At 34.0% G+C, this 19,061-nt stretch overlaps 1 long non-coding RNA gene across 1 annotated transcript in view; it reads right to left on the bottom strand.

The window, feature by feature from the left end:
* Positions 1-662: 662 nt before the first annotated feature.
* Positions 663-19,061, bottom strand: part of LOC141541376 (uncharacterized) — a 29,905-nt gene continuing 11,506 nt past the window's right edge. Inside the window, exons 2-3 of the long non-coding RNA XR_012481765.1 lie at positions 7,201-7,329; positions 663-899 (exon numbers count right to left, since the gene is read on the bottom strand). This is a non-coding gene — a long non-coding RNA (uncharacterized LOC141541376). The remainder of the gene's footprint in view (positions 900-7,200; positions 7,330-19,061) is intronic.

Here is a 19,061-nt window from a genome sequence, read left to right as displayed (position 1 = left end):
ATGAATTCTTATCCCAAAAGTTGGGATCTTTGGATTTGTGAAAAACTAGATTGTTATACATGTACCCTTTTTTGTCCTGTGAATCTAACCTATTCCACTGATCATCTAGTCTATTCCTTAGCCAATACCAAATGATTTTGGTGACTGCTGCTTTATAATATAGTTTTAGATCAGGTACAGCTAGGCCACCTTCATTTGATTTTTTTTCCATTAATTCCCTTGAAATTCTCGACCTTTTGTTCTTCCCTATGAATTTTGTTATTATTTTTTCTAGGTCATTAAAATAGTTTCTTGGGAGTCTGATTGGTATAGCACTAAATAAATAGATTAGTTTAGGGAGCATTGTCATCTTTATTATATTTGCTTGGCCTATCCAAGAGCACTTAATATTTTTCCAATTATTTAAATCTAACTTTATTTTTGTGGCAAGCATTTTGTAATTTTGCTCATATAATTCCTGACTTTCCTTTGGTAGATAGGCTATAAAAGTTTATTAAAGGATAAGCAAGATAATGTGGATGTCAGTATTTCCATAGTCCCCACTAGTTCAGAAGTAGAATCAAATTTTATTTAGTACAGCCCTAGATTTTTGTACTCTGGGGAATTGTTGTAAACACCACTAAACAAAGGAGATTGGCAATAAGCAGAATATTATCACAGCATTGAGATAGCACACACATCTTTATTGCTCATCTCTAATATAGTCTTACTGGAAGAAGAAGTATCTGTAAAGAATCTTCATTCTTTGTTGCAATGTTGTTTGGTTAATCTCCAAGGAATCACCACCTTAAGCCTGGTTCCCTGGGCTGCTTCCATATTAAGACTCCATACATCATGTACAATGATACCTAGGTCAATGAAGGGAGATGGGCTCTTTCTCTCCTTTTTCTTCTGAGCAACTGAATGGGTACATAAAACAATAAATTTTGTTATCTCCCATTAAAAAGGATGCAGGTTCTAAGAAAGAGAAGAAATATATATCACAGCAGTCATCTCAAACAGGAATTGGCTGGGTATGTGTACCAATCAATCTACTCTCAGCCTGAGTGCATAATTTATCCTTGTGAGACAGCCTTTTGCAGAATATAGGTAGGGCCTAATGAAAATGGTATGTACAGGCCTTATATCTGAGGATGGGGGATGGGAGTAGGAGGGTTTTAAGTAAGGGGAAGCTGATCTCTAAAAAGTGGAGACTTAATCAAAAAATCAGAATTCAAGGCTTTTGTACTGAACTATATGTGAGCAGCTCTATGGTACAGCTGTTGGCAGAGAACAGAAATGAGCTCTGGGGAAAGAAATACATTAACATGTCAGGGATGCTGGGGTGGGGTATGCGTTGAACTCAAGGACCTTGGAGATCTCTTCCAATTTCAATTTTCTTTAACCCTGTGTAGGGACATAAAGCCACACTTTTCGATTTATATAGAAACAATATTCCATTTCTGATTTTGGATTGTGGCAGTGTGAAAATGGGATTCCAGAATTTGGATAAAATACAGAAATGGAAACAGAGAGTAGAAGCCTTCTCAATACCATTTAATTGAGTACTGAGTGAATGTTTGATTATTACTGTAATTTTTCGTTGGAGAATTGTTTTCTTCAGTTTTGTTAACACTCCACAGAAACAAAATTGTGGGTGAAATGAATTGGCAATTCTAAATCACCAGGTTGTAATATTGACCATGGGCATGTCAATAAAACAGGAGAGACACCAGCACACAAAACTGGGTAATCATATCAGAGAGAAACTGCATGGATAATAGGGTCATTCTGTCTATTAGGTAGCTTTTGTCCATCCTTCTTGGATGTCCATGGGATCAGAGGCTGTAGCCCAGAAAGAGAAGGGGAAAATGTGACAGTCACGAAGGTCTGGGAGTAGGTTGGAGAAATTGGGAAGGTGTTAAAAGTTTTAATGGAATGTGACAACAAGGAGCCAATTTTATGAATTAAAAATATGTGTTGATTTATATTTCATTTCTTAAATCAAGACTACATCTAGGGGACAGATAAAATGCAGCTTTTGAGGCAAAAGGGTAAAAAGCAAGTTAAAATCTTTGGAAGGAGGATTACAAAGAGAACCCCATTTGGGGGACTGAATTCACTCTAGAGACCAGTGGAAATTTTGCAGTTTATAAAATAGCAATAGATCCATATAGGCATGGATCAGTAAAGAATGGCTAGGTTACCACCTAGTGGCTTCAATTAGATATTGCACTCCAACCTAATTCAAATCCCTTTGCCCAGATTTTTTTTCCCCATATAATCGCATCATAAATATAAATACTGTAAGTTAATATGGTAAAAGTATTTATTCTCACATATCTAGTACATTAACATGTATCATATAATACCTTTATTACATATAAAGACATAGTTGAAATTGTGGAGATGGGGAGGTCATGTTCAGCAAGATCAATTACTTTCTGTAAACCTGTTCAAATCTTTAGTATTTAGTGAAAAATGAAAAAAAAAATAATTATAGCTAAATCCACAGGAAAACTCAAAATGATAAAACAGTGACAAGATTAAAAATACTTTATGATATTCCATAGAAAGATCTTTATTACAACATTTACTAAACCTTCTCCACATAATAAAGCAGGACACACAATACCAACATATTTATGCCTCAGGACCTGTGTTGAGATCCCCCACAGCTGTAAAGATTCTTTCTGAACAACCAAACTCCATGTCCCCCACATGGCAAGAAGCAGAAAATACTTGTTTTTCCCAACTATCAATGAAATAAGAAAATAAGAAGGAACATTGTGTAAGGTGCTAGCAAATGCAGTATTATCAAGCCTGAAGGAAAAGCCAGCTGGTACTAGTTTCACTCTCCCTCCTTTCCCCCAAGTTATTCGGGATGATGAATTAGGCCGACAAGACACAGGTGCCAGACAACAAATAAAGGGGATAAAAGGAGAAAACAATTTATAGGAAAAAAGGGGGTCGTTAGATGACACAATAGATAGCGCACTAGGCTTAGAATTGGGAAGACTCATCTTCTTGAGTTCAAATCTGGCTTCAGCTACTTGTTAGCTGTGTGATCTTGAGCAAATCATTTCATCTAGTTTGCCTCAGTTTCTTCTTCTGCAAAATGAGCTGGAGAAAGAAATGGCAAACCACTCTAGTATCTTTGCCAAGAAAATCTTTAAACAAGTTCACAAAGAGTCAGGCACAACTGAAATGACTGAACAACAAAAAGAAAAAAAAATACTAAAAATATCAAGAGAAGTCTCAATAAGAAATCAATATACAAGCAGAAACAAATGAACAAAGAGGATCTTAAACACTAAATGCAAAATGAATAAAACAACAAAAAGAATGGAAAGCTCTCTTAAATATATTATGCCATAAAGTAAACTGATAACATCTATTAAAAGACAGAACCTCTCCCTACAGAGCATGAAAGAACAGGAAAAAACTTTCAGGATTGTCAAAGGAGAAAATAAGTTCATAAACAGAGAAATTAGAAATTAATATTAGAAATAAGAGCTTTCAATACAGAATTAAAACACAATTAGTAGATTTTGAAAAATCTATCAGAGAATCTCTCTAAGGAAATAAGATAAAATATATTTGGAATATAAAAATTTTGAAGTGAGAAAAATCTGGCAGAAAATAAGTAAAAGACAACATAAAATCTGATAGTTGTTCAGAGATAATATAATCTCTTTATAGGCTAATGCATAAAATAAAACAAGAAAACTGTCAACCATTTGTGAATATAGATAGCAAATTATCGTTCAAAGAATCCAAAAATTACTTTTTGGCAGTAGGAAAAAACTCAACTCTAAGAAACACGGTAGTGAAATTTCACAATTTCAATGATAAAGAATATATATTTTTAACCATCTAAGAGAAAAATCTTCAAACATAAAGGGGAAAATTCAAATAACATAATACTCTTCTGCCATCACAAGGTACCACAAGGGAATTGCAATAATATATTTCAAAAAGTACAGCTTAAGCTTCAATAGTAAATGAAGGAAAAAGAGAAAGAGAGGGAAGAGAGGAAGGAAGAGGAGGAGGAGGAGGAGGAGGAGGAGGAAAAAGAGGAGAAGAAAGAAGAGGAGAAGAAAGAAGAGGAGAAGAAGAAAGAGGAGGAGGAGAACTAGAATCATAAGAAGAACAAGAATAGGAACAAAAAGTGGAGGAAGTATATGAAGTTTTTTTTTTTTCCTGTGGTAGGTGATGATGTCCTAGTTTAATCTAGGATGTTTAATCTAAGGATAATCTGTGCATCTGAGAGAATAGTACAGCTTCATGAGTAGTGCACAACTCCATAAGAAAGCATGTGTGCTGTATTAGAAAGAGACCTTAGGAAAAAATCTAGCTTAATCATAGAATTTTACAGATGAGGAAAATATAGGTAAATTTTCTAAGAGACCTGAAAGGGATGTTTCAGAGCCAACTCTTGTTTGACTACAGGTTTAATAATCTTTGCATTTCCTTTCAAATCTGAGACCTTGATCTTCCTTTTTAGTTTCCTCACTTTGAAAAAGAAGGGAACTTCAAGGCCAAATGAGATGAAGTGAATTGTCCAAAGTCAGCTAATAAGCCCCAACATGTTTATAGCCAGCACTTTCCCCTAAGCCACAATTTCTCTTCTTTTCTTAACATAATGCAAATAATGCTTCACTTTGATTTTTATGCGGTATATATATTGCTCAGCATCAAAACTGAGCCTGTTTGCAGAGTGTTCCAAAAGTCTTTGTTGATTTTAAGATCTTAATAATTTTAAACTGCACTAAAAACTTTTGGGAATATGCTCTATCTTCACTACTGTGTAAAATATTTCATAGGAGGGAAAATACTTTATATTCCCTATAGAACCACAAATAGAACTTTGTTATTTTGTAAGTGCCTGATAAAACATGAATGAAAAGAATCATACTTTCTAAAAATAATGCTAATGAATAAGAACAAAATGTAATGTTCTCTGTTGAGGTTTTCTTGGGGTCTCTGGGAGCAGCTTTCGTTTCAGTTCAGTAATCACATGAGTTGCTAGGGGTTAAAGTCCAAATCCTTTATTGTCTCTTTCAAAGGCTTGTCTCCTTCACTTGGGGCTCCACTAGTTTTTCTGGAGGCCTATTTCTTTCCTTGGTTCCGAGAGCTGGAGCTCCTACCAGCCTTCTCTGGCTTCTGAATTTTCCCCACTTCAAAGGTTTGCGCTTCAGCCTCCAGCCACTACAAAAGTGGAGGATGGAATGAATCTGTCTCAGCCTTTCAGAGCTTCTAGTGCGATTGTTCTTTCTGGCCCTGAGAGCATCTCCTCTGTGACTCTCAGTCCCTTTGCTTATATGCTCCAATCATTATATCACTACAGAAACCATTATTTGTTGTAGGATTAAATCAATGCTAAACTAGATTTAACCATTGTCTCCTCAATTCCACTTAGTACCTTATTTCAAGTTTTGGCCCATAACATCTCCTTGAAGGATTAAATCAATCATACTGAACCATGCTAAATTAGATAACTATTGCCTCTATCAATTCTACTGACTTAGTACCTTGTAAGAATTCTTTGTTTCAAGTTCAGAGTTCTGGCCTATAACAGAGATCTGAGGAGGTTCCATCTCTTTTTCATCTCCTTTACTCATTAATAGATAAGCCATTTTCTTGTTCTCACCTTTCTAGATCAGATTTGGCAAGATGCTATGAAATTAGAAGATAAGAATATAAAGATGACTTACCAACCCTTTTTGCATTTGACTTTAATTACCTGGGGAGAAAACCACAAGAGATTATACTAAATAATCTCTGGAGTCTCTTTCAATTCTAAAAAAGAACCCTCTCTGGTCCAAGAGGCTTAGCTGGCTAACTGGCAGAAAACAGACATCTGAGAGATGAAAGGTCTTGACCAACCAATTATTCTACCTAGTTCCTCTCTCTAATTCCACAGTGATGAACACTGTAATTATGATTTCTATTATCTAATTCCAGTCTTCATCAGTGATTGATCTTGTTTTTGTTCTTGTTTCTATTTTCCAAATAAGTGCAAAACTGTCAGAGTTATGTCTTCTTGTGCCTGGATCAAGCCTGACCCAAAATGCCATCTTAGGTGATACTGGTAGCATTACACTGGTTTTCCTGGCTCCTAAACCAGAACCAAAATCACAAAATCTGACTTTTAATTGACCTCAAGAGCTGAGAAAATTATATTTTTCTCAACTAATTCAAATCAAGAGGCTATGGAAGAAATTTTGACTAAGTGAAATATATTCTAGAGCCTGATTTATCAGTCTGTTCATGATAGAGGCCATTATGTCAGATGCATAATATGTACTCAATAAAGTATTTGTAAATCTGTATTTATGTTTTTTTTTTTTTTTTATTTGATTCTCTTTGAAAGTATTATGGTACAATGGGGAGAGGAACCTATTACTTCCTGACTATATGATGATAGTTATTTGATTCTCTAAGCCATAGTTGTTTTGTTTGTAAAATAATAGGATTCGAATCAATTATTTCTAAGGTTCTCTCCCCTCTTTTTTGATGTTTTAACACTCCTTTTAGATCTAACATTGTATTCTTTTAATTTTGGTCCTTTTTTCCTTTACCAGAAACATGATTTGTCTTCCAAAGATATAACACACCTTCCCACTGTTGCAACTCCCTAAGGCAAAGGATGAACTTATTCCTTGTTCCCAAGTACCACTTGCTTACTATTTTTTTTTTACCATCACTCTATAATTTTTCCTCTTAAAAGATCACTGCCATCCTCTGAACATGTAACTATTGTTTTTACTGTCATCTACAACTTAGAAATTCTCCCAACTTTTTTCACTGACTTTCACTTATGATAGATAAATACTTTGATAAATTCTTGCTTAAGTGACAATCTTTCTTACATCTAAGCTATAAAACTCTTAATTTTTTTTAATATTGGCTACTTCCTTGCCTATTCTACTTATACACCATACCAGAATGGCAATATTTTAGACCTTATTATCTCTCAAAATTGTACCAGTTTTCAGATACAAAACATTGTTATTACTTGTTCTAACCAGTCTCCTATCTTTTATTCTTTTTTACTCTTTCAAACTGAACTTAATCTTAGCTTTTACCATAACTTTCTGACCCTTTATTTATCACTGTAGTCTCAATTTATCATTCTTTTCCCCCTTCTTTTTCTTTCTCTCCACATATCAAGAGAAGAACTTTTTTAGTCTTTGAAAAATAATTGAATTTTCTTACCTCTCACAATATGATTTTCCCATAATGCCATGGGAAAAATTTTATCTGTGAAACAAAATCCCTGAAGATGCTGTCAAGCAATGAGGTGGGGAAGAACATTGAAGTTGTCAGGCTCAGTTCTGGAGAATGCTAAGAAAAAAAAAAAGAAAGAAAGAAAATACAGGTGTGGAATAAAAAGGCATTTGTTTAGCACTTGTTATGTGTCTAACATTGTGCGCATAGTAGGGGATATAAACAGAATATCAAGACAGTGCTCTTAAGGAACTAAAATTCTAATTATGAATTTGGTGTTCAAGGAACTCAAATATAGAAGGTTTCTGAGGCAGGGAAGATGGTAAACCCTGGAGGCAGATAAAGAAGGCAAATCATCAGAGTAGGTGGTAAGACCCTGCAGTCTGCTAACTTATTGGAAGGATTATAACTGGTAGTTTTCTGCTCACCCAAGCAGAGGTGGGGAGCAGGGGGGGGGGTTGTAGATGATTGATGGCTATTGCAAAGGCATTAGTGGTCCCATGAGTTTTAACATAACAGAACTGGTGGTTTTCTTAGGGAATAGATAAGGGTGGGAAGAGAGTCAGCACACAGATGGTTAGGGACAGTCAGTATCAAATGGAGAAATGATAATCACAACTATGGTGGAGGAGGGGCAGTTCTCAAATATCCCAATTTGCATATATATGATAATGTAATTAAATATTAAGTATGTTTAGTTAAAAAATATCAATAAGAGAATATCAATAACCACTGACCAATTTGCCTAGTTTCTCATCTATACATAAAAAATGCATGATCATACTTTATAAGGATATTAAAAAGGGAAAGACAGATTTGTGTAAACAATATTCCATGGAAGACTATGTTTTCAACATCATATAATTAACTGAAAAATATAGAGTGCACCATCCCACTGTACTTAGTGTTTAGGGCTATTAAATGATTTTTGATTAAGCAGAGTAAAATACCACCAGAAAGAAAGCATCTCTACCAATAAGGTTTTTCTCATGCACATCAAGATGATAACTTTCCTTTGAAAGAAATAACAGCAAAGATAAACTTATTAAAAGATTCCTTGATTCATAACACGGAGGAGCATAAAACAAGATAGGATATGCTAACTAAACTATATCAACCACTATCTTTGAGGGGAAACAGTTAAGACCAAGTTGAAAATTACCCTATACCTGATGAAATATTTCAAGTGTTCCCACTTATGACACATAACATGATAATTGCATGAAACTTAGAACACTGATGAGTCTCGCAAATGAGATTCATAGCCATTCAAAAGAATTTGTGGTAATTATCTACACAAGATAAAACAAATGGATAAAGAGGACTTGTTTTCTCCATATTGAAAATTAATAGATTTTCAATTTCATGAGGAATCATTTTTTTTTTTTGCCAAATGTTGAGTAGTGACCCCCAAAGCTCTTTGGGGTTCATCAAACACTAGATTACTATATTATTTACAACTGTGTCTTTACTTAATCTAGTATAGTGATCCATCATTCTATTTCTTAGCCAGTATCAAATTGTTTTGGTGACTATTTCTTTGTAATATATTTTGAACCCTTGAACTGATGGATTAGCTTCCTTATTTTAAAAAATTTAATTCCTTAATATTCTTGACTTGTTCTTTGAGATGAATTTTGCTGTGATTTTTTTCTAGATCTATAAAATAATCCTGTTGTAGTTTTATTGATATGGAACTGAATATGTAAATTAATTTAAATAGAATTATCATTTTTATTAAATGCTTTTTTTTTTTTTTTTTTTTTTTTTTTTTGAGGCTGGGATTAAGTGACTTGCCTAGGGTCACACAGCTTGAAAGTGTTAAGTGTCTGAGAACAGATTTGAACTCAGGTCCTCCTGAATTCAGGGCTGTTGCTCTATCCACTGTGCCACCTAGCTGCCACCTAGCTGCCCCCTATCATTTTTATTATATTGGTTCAGTCTACCTGTGAGAAATTGTTATTTCTCCTATTGTTTATGCTTGTTTTTGTGTGAAAGTTTTATAATTATGTTTATGTCCCTGGGTTTGTCTTGGCAGCTAGACTTCTGAGTATTTTGTTGTTGTTGTTGTTGTCTACAATTATTTTAAGTGGAATTCCTCATTTTAACTTTTGCTGTTATGTTCTATTGATAGTATATAAAAATGCTGATAATTAATGTGGGTTTATTTTTTATCCCATAACTTTAATAAAGTTGTTATGTGCTTAAACTAGTTTTTTAATTGGTTCTTGAAAATTCTTTAGGCATATTATCATATCATCTACAAAGAAAAGTTTTGTTTCATCATAGCTTATTTTTATTCCTTCAATTTCATTTTCTTGTCTTATTGCTATGTTTCACAGTTCTAGTAAAATATTGAATATTAATAATCAATGTGCATTTTTCATTCCTGATCTAATTGTGAAGTCTTCAAGTTTGTTCCTATTACTGATAATACTTGTTTCTGTTTTAGGATGGATACTACTTATTATTTTAGAAAAGGTCCCTTGATTGTTGTGCTCTCTAGTGCTCTCATTTAAAAGAAATGAGGTCACATTTTGTGAAAGGTTTTTTTCAGCATCTGTTAAGATAATTATATGATTTTTGTTGTTTTGGTTATGGATATAATCAATTATGCTGATAATTTTTCTAATATTGAATCAGCTCTGCATTCCTAGTAGAAATCCCACCTGATATTAATATATGATCTTTGTTATATATTGTTATAACCACTTGCTACTATTTTATTTACATTTTTGCATCAATATTTATTAGGGAAAGTGATTCATATTTTTTTTCTGTTTTTGTTCTTTCAGATTAGGGATTAGCACCATATTTGTATCATAAAAGGAATATGATGTGACTGCTTCTTTACTTATTTTATCTAATAGTTAATTTAGTATTGGGATTAATTGTTCCTTTAATGTTTGGAATGATTCACTTTTAAATCCATCTGAAACTGGGGATTTTTTCCTTAGAGATCCCATGATTAGTTTGTCATTTCTCTTTTTTAAATATAGGGTTATTTAAATATTCTATTTCCTCATTTGTTGATCTAGGCAATTAATATATTTGTAAGTGCTTGTTCATTTAACTGAGATTGTCAGTTTTACTGCCATATAATTGAAAAAATAACCCCTAAAATTGCCTTAATTTCATTTTTGTAATATTTTAGTATGCTATTTCATTGACATTATTGTATTTGCTGAAATAATTGATTAGATTATTTAGTTTCCAATTACATAAATATGATGTTCAAGTGCTTTCTCATGCATCATTTTTATCTTCTTCATACAAGCTCTTCTTTGAATATTTCTTTTATTTGAGATTATTTTTTTTATTCCTTCCTTCCCCCTTCTCCTAAGAGATTCCTCTCTCTCTTCGTTTACATCATTCAAATATAATTAACTCACTCCTATGCTTTCTTTCTATGTAGAATCTAACTTCCCTAAAAATTAAAAACAAAATCTTAAAAAAAATTATCATCTTTCTATATTGAATATAACCTCATTGAATACCTTATGGTGTTGCTTTCATGTTTACTTTTTTAGGTTTCTCTATAGGCTTCTTCTGTTTGAATGTTTAATTTTGTAACAGCTCTAGCATTTTCATCAGTATTTTTTAATTTGTTCTTTTTCTAGTTTTTTTAGTTACATGCCCAATTCATTGAGAGATCAAGCACCTTCCTGACTTTACTTTGCCATTTTGGCTCCAACCCTAGAAATCTTTGTCAGGAATTTTTGAAAATCCTCTATTTTATGCACTACCCATTTCCCCCCCTGAAGTATTATACTCACTTTTTCTGTGTAAATTATTCTTGTTTGTAATCCCATCTTTTTCCTTTTGGAATATCATAGTCCAAGCTCTCCACTCATTTAATATGGTAGCTGCTAAATCTTGTTTGTTCTTGACTATGGCTTCACAATATTTGAATAATTTATTTATGGCTGCTTGAAGTATTTCTTCCTTTTTACATAGGAGATTTGGAATTTGGCTATAATATTTTTGAAAGTTTCAAGTTTAGAATCTCATTCCAGTGGTAAATATTGGATTTGTTCTAGTTTCATTTTACCGTCTGGTGTGAGGATATTTTGGGAATTTTCCTTAACAATTTTAGTTATTTTCTTTTTTATTTCATAAATTCTGTTTTTCTGGGAGTTGCTTTCCCCCCAACCTAGTTTATCAAATATATCTTTTAATGAGTTATATGCTTTTTCCATTTCACTGTGTCTATTTTTTTTTTGCCTTTTCCAAAATCTCTTGCAAAGCTTTCATTTATTTTCTCCATTTTTCTTCTAGCTCTTTTTTTAAAAGATCCTTTTTAAGTTCTTCTAGGATAGCCTTGATTATATCTCTTTTTGTAGCTTCATCTAGAGGCAATCTGCCTTTAGTCTCTTCAGGGTTTGACATCTGTTCTTCTCCTTCACCATAAAAGCTGTCAATTGTTAGAGTCCTCTTTACTTTTTTACTCATTTTTTTAGTTAAGTTAAGGTCTACCTTTAGAGTGGGAGAGGTTTTCTAAGCCACTGCAGCTGCTATTGGGTCAGGGCTGATTCACTCCTGTTGCTGGGTCTGCCATATGGAGTTATCAGCAATGCCCCGGGGCTCTGTGCTGTCTGTGCTGGCATTTGTGGTCAATTGTCCTGGCCTCACTGTCTCTCTCTCTCACTTCCGACTGAAACAGACCTTCTCTAGTCTACTTTCTCCAACAGAGGTCACATCACCACACTGAGACTGCTGTCTTCCAGGGCTCTGCTCTCTCTGTGCTGGCATTTGTGGTCAACTGTTTGTGCTTTGCTGGCTCTTTCTTGTTTCTGATTGAAGTAAATCTTTTCTGGTCTGTTTCCTCCTGTAAATTCTCTTTCCCAGGACTCTGAGCTGTCTGTGCTGGCCATTGTGTTGGTTGCCCTAGCTTCCTCCCTCCCATTTCCAATTGAAACAGATCTTTTTTGTTGATATTTGAAATAATCTTCTGATGATAATTTGTTACACTCCCAATATTTGTGAGTTCTGCCTATCCAGAGCTAATTCAGAAGCTGGATTTTGTAATTATTGTGAGAGATGTAAAGAAGGTCAGAGAGAAATGTGTGTCGTCTCAGCAATCTTGGCTCCACCCCCAGAAGTCAATCCAATAACTCTTAAAGTATCTCTCTTCAGTCTATTTTCCAAGTTATTTATTTTTCTGATGAGATATTTCACATTTTCCTTTATCATTTCATGTTCTTGACTTTTTATTGCTTCTTAATATTTTATACAGGCATTAGCTTCCATTTCCCCAATTTTAATTTTTAAGGAATTATTTTCTTCATTGGGCTTTGGTGCATCTTTTAAAATTTGGCCAGTTATCCTTTTCATGGAGTTTTTTTCATTGGCAAATTTTTGTTCCTGTTTTTTTTTCATTTTTTTAAAAGTTTTTTTTTGATTATTGCTGTGCTTCTTTTTCCAAGCTATAGTTTTTAAATATATAATTTTCTTTCTTTGCTTTTATTTCTTTGCTTGATTTCCCTCTACCATTATTATTTGATTTGAAAATAATGTTTTGGCTCTTCCAGGAATTTTAGTTGGGTTTGCTTCTAATTCACAATTTTTGAGGTTTTGCTTGTAGCTGTTTTGACTATATTATCTTCATCTTATTTTATTTCTTAAAACTTCTCTATACCCCATTTTTTTAATGGTCAGATTCTTTGTTATTATTGTTGTTGTTTGATCATTCTTTAGACTTATTTCTTAGTTTGGGACTTTTTGTTATTGTTGGGTTCTGTTTTTTGTTGAAATATAAAGGGGCACAATGTCAGGCTTCAGGCTTTTTTTGCACAGTTGTATTCAAAGCTAGTTCTGGGAGGGGAGTAGGGATTGGAAGTTTTCAGGGCTTCCAAAGTGGTGAGATCTGTGGTTATTAATCTATTTTACTTTCTGGTCTTTACCCAGGGAAGACTCCTGATCTCTTGGAATTGTAATTGATAATGCCACTCAGATTTTTTAATTCCTTGAGACTGAAACTGCCCCTCAGGCTTCCACTTTCTCTACACTAAAAGTGCTTCTCCCTCCCTTTGAACTATGACATGAAAGTGAATATAGGTAATGGAGTTACCAAAAATTATCTGGCTTTCTGTTTAATGCTAGGACAAGAATCCTCTGTAATCTCTTTTTATGATCAGTTACTGAGTCCTCAGTCCTCTTACCATCTATAACTTGGAAGCTTCCCAAAATAGTGTTGCTTCTGTGACCACCATGAAATTCCACCATTGTTTAATCCATATGGTGCCATAGTCAATCTCCGTGTGTCACAAATCTCTCTTTTCAAATTTCTAAGTTGTCTTTAGCTGCCACCCAAGAATTTGATTTATGGTGTTATTTTTAATTTGTTAGGAGGGGAACGATGTTCAGCACAGTGCTTTCTCTACCTCCATCATGATGCTGCCTCAGGAAGTCAAAGAAATGTAGCTCTAAATGAAACATTCAGAAACTTTCAAAACACAAATATGTTTTTAAAAGCAATTACTCAACTAAATTAACAATAAAGTTTTAACAAGTTCTTCTATATACTTGAAGGAATTAAAAAAAGATTAGTTATTCAATAAAACTGAATGCTTAAGAAAAAGCTGACCTTTAAAAAAACAAGACAGTTAGCTTTGAAGACAGTACTGCCTGAGATCAGAGAAAATAATTTACTCTTTACCTTTGTTCTTGTTGTTCCAAGAAAGTGCCACAAAGAGGAAAGAAAGAGAGTATTCTTTCCTTTCCCACCTATTAGCAATGGCTACTTGAAGCAGAAACACATAGCTATAAAAGTTGTGCCTTGAGAAATGGTATATATGAAGAAATCAACAAAACATGGAAAGAATTGTAAGAAGAAATGTAGAAGGGAAAATGAACTAGGAGGACAAAAATAAAACAGGACTTCAATGATGCAATACAATATGATATTTTCACAGCATCATTTTCCTATTCACTTTTCAGATCTTTGTAATGTGATTCCCAACCTACCCACTCTAGATCAATGATTCTTTCCAAGGTTTTCAATTAACTCTTTCACATTTAACTTTCTTCCTCTACTTGCATGTCTACCACAATACTTGACAGAAACCAGATTGTATCAAACAATCTGGACAGAAACCAAATTAGTTATTTTAGGCTATTCTTTATGACCCCCATAATGGCTTGTCATTTTTTTTCTAACTCATTTTACAGATGAGAAAACTGAGGCAAACAGGGTTAAATGATTTGCCCAGGGACACACAATTACTAAATGTCTGAGATCACATTTGAACTCAAATCTTTCTGACTATCCATTGTACTACCTGCTTATTTAGGTAAGACTAGCACCTCTGAAGCTCAAGAAGATGTAGTATGCACAATAACCATATCTTGGTAGACTGTGTATCAATTACTGTATTATTTGACCAGATTTTAATTTAAATTTTTAACTTGTAACTCATTAATGATATTGGTCTGTGTTCTCCTTTTTGGCTTCTGCAATTTATCTTTCCTTTGTTTAGGTATTAAAAATGCTTTTCTCAGAAAAGGGATATGGTAAAATGCTTTTTACCCCCTCAATTTTTGAGAGTAATTTGAGTAATTTGTGAAAGAAATCAGTGTCTTTGCTTAAGCTGTCCCTGCATAACGAGAACTTTTTTTTTTTTTTTTAAATTCCTAAATCCATTTCCTGGAATCCTTAAGATCTTTCAAAAATCAATTCAGGGATTGTTTTCTAGATAAAAATGCTTCCTGATTTCTTCCTCCCTTCTCCTCCCCGTGGTTGTTAATGGATTATTTCTGCCAAAACTACTTTGATTTTCCTTGGTATATACATTTATTTTACCTCCAAGTAGAATCAATGTATATAGAAAATATAGAGTCAGTCTTAGAGCTAGCATTATACTCATTCAATACTAAAAAACTTACTGAACTTTTCTGAGACTCAAACAATTTTTAAAGATTATAAATCTTGGTAAAAATGTACTCCTAGAATAAGTTTTCTTATGGGGAGCTTCATATGTCAATGAAACGAATCATAATTTTGGCTTTTCCTCAATCCCCAACCTCCTCAAAGAAGAATTCCATAAATTCTGAGTTCCATGAAAGCAAGGAACTAACCTTTTTTTCTATGCAGTTTTTTTTTCCTTTCTTTCTTCTTTTCTTTCTTTCTTTCTTTCTTTCTTTGATAAAAAACATCAATCAGTGTCAGTAATCTCCAAGCTACAAAAATGGCAACTTTTGTGTTCTTGTTTTCAGTCACCCTATCAAGCATGTTTCCTTAATTATTATTATTATTTATTATTATTATAGCATTTTATTTACAAGATATATGCATGGGTAATTTTTCAGCATTAACCCTTGCAAAACCTTCTGTTTCAACTTTTCCCCTACTTCCCCCTACCCCATCCCCCCAGATGGCAGGTACAAGGCATGTTAAATGTGTTAAAGTATATGTTAAATACAATATATGTGTATATATCCATACAAGAAGAATCAGACTTAGAAATAAGGTGAAATTAACATGAGAAGGAAATCAAAAATGTAAGTAGACAAAAAATGAGGGATTGGAAATGCTATTCACAAATCCTATTTTTCCTGGGAATTCTTTATCTTTTACAATTCACAATTCTGTTTCCCCACACTCTCTGGATGTTCCTTACCTTTTCCAATTCACATTTCAGGAATTTTTTTCTTTTTCCACTTTATCAAACTTTTCTTTAAGTGAATTATAAGCCTTTTCTGTACTCTCTTGCATAGCTTCTCTTTCTTTCCCCCAATTTTCTTCTAGTTCTCTTTTAAGATTTTTTTTATAATTTCTTCTAGGAGAGCCTTGTGTGATGGGGACCAGGTTACATCCCCCTTTGGGCTTTTGTCTGGAGACTGTCTGCTATTAGTCTCCTTGGGGTTGAAAATCTGCTCTCTTTCTGTATAAAAGCTATTGAAGGTTCATGTTGGCTTGGCTTTTTTATTCATTTTTTTTAAAGTCCTTAGGGTCTGCCTTCAGGGCAAGGAGTTTACCAGCTTCCTGTACAGACAGGGATAGATTGATGGACAGTAGCTGTCCTGCAAATGGGCTGCAAAGAGCAGCTGAGCTGTGGAAGTGCCCTGAGAAGAGTCCCTCAGCACAAGTGTCTCTGCTCTGGAAGCACAGTCATGCTGCAGAAGTTCTACTGCCCCAGGAAGAGCCCCTTGGTGTGCAGAAGTATGTCTGCTCTGGGAAAAAGCCCCATGCTGCAGAATGCATCTGCACAGCTGTGCTCTGGTCTATGCTTAGTCACTTCTGAATCTGGGTGGGTGTAGCCAGGTCCTGTTAGATTCTGGCATTTTTTTGGAGTGTACTCTACCTTTGGCATTTGTGTAACTTCTCTGCTGATCTACTTCTTTGCAACCAAAGCAGAGCAGCCAACCTGTGGTAGGGTCCTCCCTGAAAATTCTCCACCCGTGGAGACCACACCCTGCCTCCAGTCTACTCTGTATAGTAACCTCTGTTCTGCCTCCTTGCCTGCACTGGTCTGCTCCCACTGATCAGGATAAACCTTTCCTGGCAATCTTCCAGATTACCTTTGGCTGGTAATTTGTTGTACTCCCAGTATTCATGGATTTTACCAGTCAAGCACTATTTCTGAGGCTGAATTTGGTAATTAGTAGTGAGGATAGAAGGGGAGCTTAGAATGACGTGTCTTCTCTGCCCCCTGACAGTTTGGCTTGTTAACTATTTTCAAGGAATGTATTTTGAAGAGGTTCCTGGATATTTGGAAAATATAATTTTATTCACGCAAAATGACATATATGTATATGTCACATGTGTATAACATGAACACATAATGAAATATACATATAGGCATACAAAAACCATTTATGCAAAACCAACTTTTTTCCTGAAAAGTTACTAGAAAAGTATATTAGAGCTAAATTAATTTTTTTTCCCCAGAAAATGTATGACAAAGTTTATCATAATTATGTTTGTGAAAAAGATGAATAAATGTGAGCTAGATAATAGTACAGTTAGGTGAACTGGAAATTTGTCAAATTATGTACCTAGAATAGTCACTAATGGATTGATGATAACTTGAAAGGGACCTAGAGAATGCCTCCTGGGATTTTTCCTTGGTGTTTTGACTATGCAATTTTATCAGTGATTATGATAAAAAGGTATTTGGCAAACTCATCAAATTTACAGATTACACAAAGCCAAGAGGAAGTATGGACACAATGAGCCATAAAAATCTTTACAGGGTACATTGATGGACTAACTTAAAGAATCTGAAATTTAATATAAATGTAAAATCATATACTTGGCTTCAAAAAAGTCACCTTCACAAATCCAAGATGTGAGGAAAGTTGCTAGACAGTGATTTGTCTAGCGAAACATTAATATATACATATGTATACTTATAAACATATATTGTACTAGATCCATTTATCTATGTAGGAATATAAAGACAGCTAAATGGTATAGTGGATATAGTTCTGGGTCTAGACTTAGGAAGATTCATCTTTGTGAATTCAAATCTGACCTCAGAGACTTTTTAATTGTATAATCTTGGGCAATTCACTTAAGATTGTTGATGATTACTTGTGTCTTAGCCTTTTTGACCATATTTGGTTTTTTTCAGCAAAGATATTGAAATAGTTTTCTGTTTCCTTCTCCAGATCATTTTACAAATGAGAAAACTTTCAGCATTGATTAAATAGTTTGCTCAGGAATACACAAGTAGTAAGTGTCTAAAACCAGATTTGAACTTAGGAAAATGAAGGTGAATATTTCTAACTCAGTGTTCCATTCATTGTACCATCTAGCTGCCCAAATTTTAGGAAGAATATTACAAAGATAAAAAGTGTTGCCTTAAGGGGTCTTCCTAACAGAGTTGCCAAAAAGTGGAAAGGTTTATCTTGATGATAAGAATAAAGCTCATAATAAGTTACATTTATGTAATGATAAAATAAAACATACCTAAATTGTTTTCATTACAGAGAATTTATTTTGAGATAGATAGTATATTACTATTATTCACATTTTGGGATTGAGAAATTTGAAGATTTAAGTGGCTAACTTAGGGTCAAACAAGCTAGTGATTTTCAAAGTTTGGACTTTAAGTTTTCGGATCCAAATCTAATACTATGTCTTCCACAATACAGTGCTTTTACTGATTGCACACATCATTTGATTCTAGTTGTACAGAGTTACTATACTTTTACTGGTTCAAATCATTAGGTTCAATAATATTAAAGTTCTTCCTTCCTGAAGAGTCTTCCCTTGAAAGGCAAACTTTAGCTTTTCATGAGTATATCTGTGGCCCTTGAATGTCATCCCTGGATGTAATGCCTCTACCTCTCCTGCCTATCACTATAGTTTTTCTGAAATGAACTGAGATGAAGTTAAAGTTGAGGTTGTGAAAACCAGTTAGATAGGAGAGTGGTTTGAACCCTTTTTGGAAATCTGTCTGTTGCCACCTATCTACCTAATTTCCTACAGAAGATTTCCCTTTTCCTTCATGACCTTCCACATAAAAATATATGAGCTCCCTGAAGCTGGGAGAAAAAAAAACCTAACTGAACAATTGTAAGTATCATTTTGCAAACTGGTCTTAGATGATGCTCCAATTCTCTCTGCTGCCCAGTTGCCCATTATTGCTATCTTTGCAGGCTTTGTTTCGCTAGTTCTAAACAGTTCTGAAAATAATAGGTGATATATTTGGAAGGTGAAGGGACCTTTGATGCCACAGAAGTCAACCTTCTAATTTTACAATTTCAGAGACTAGGAGTCACCAAGTTTGTTAAAGCTAAAGGTGGGATTAGATCTTAGGTCATCCTGATTCCAACTTTAGTGCCCTATTCTCTAGGTGAGATGGAGAGGGAGATTATCCAGGTTGATTTAGAATTTCATAATT

This window comes from Sminthopsis crassicaudata, chromosome 4 (assembly GCF_048593235.1).
Source record: "Sminthopsis crassicaudata isolate SCR6 chromosome 4, ASM4859323v1, whole genome shotgun sequence".
Lineage (NCBI taxonomy): Eukaryota > Metazoa > Chordata > Mammalia > Dasyuromorphia > Dasyuridae > Sminthopsis > Sminthopsis crassicaudata.
The sequence above is the reverse complement of the archived record's forward strand: the minus strand, read 5'-3'. Positions and strand labels throughout refer to the sequence as shown.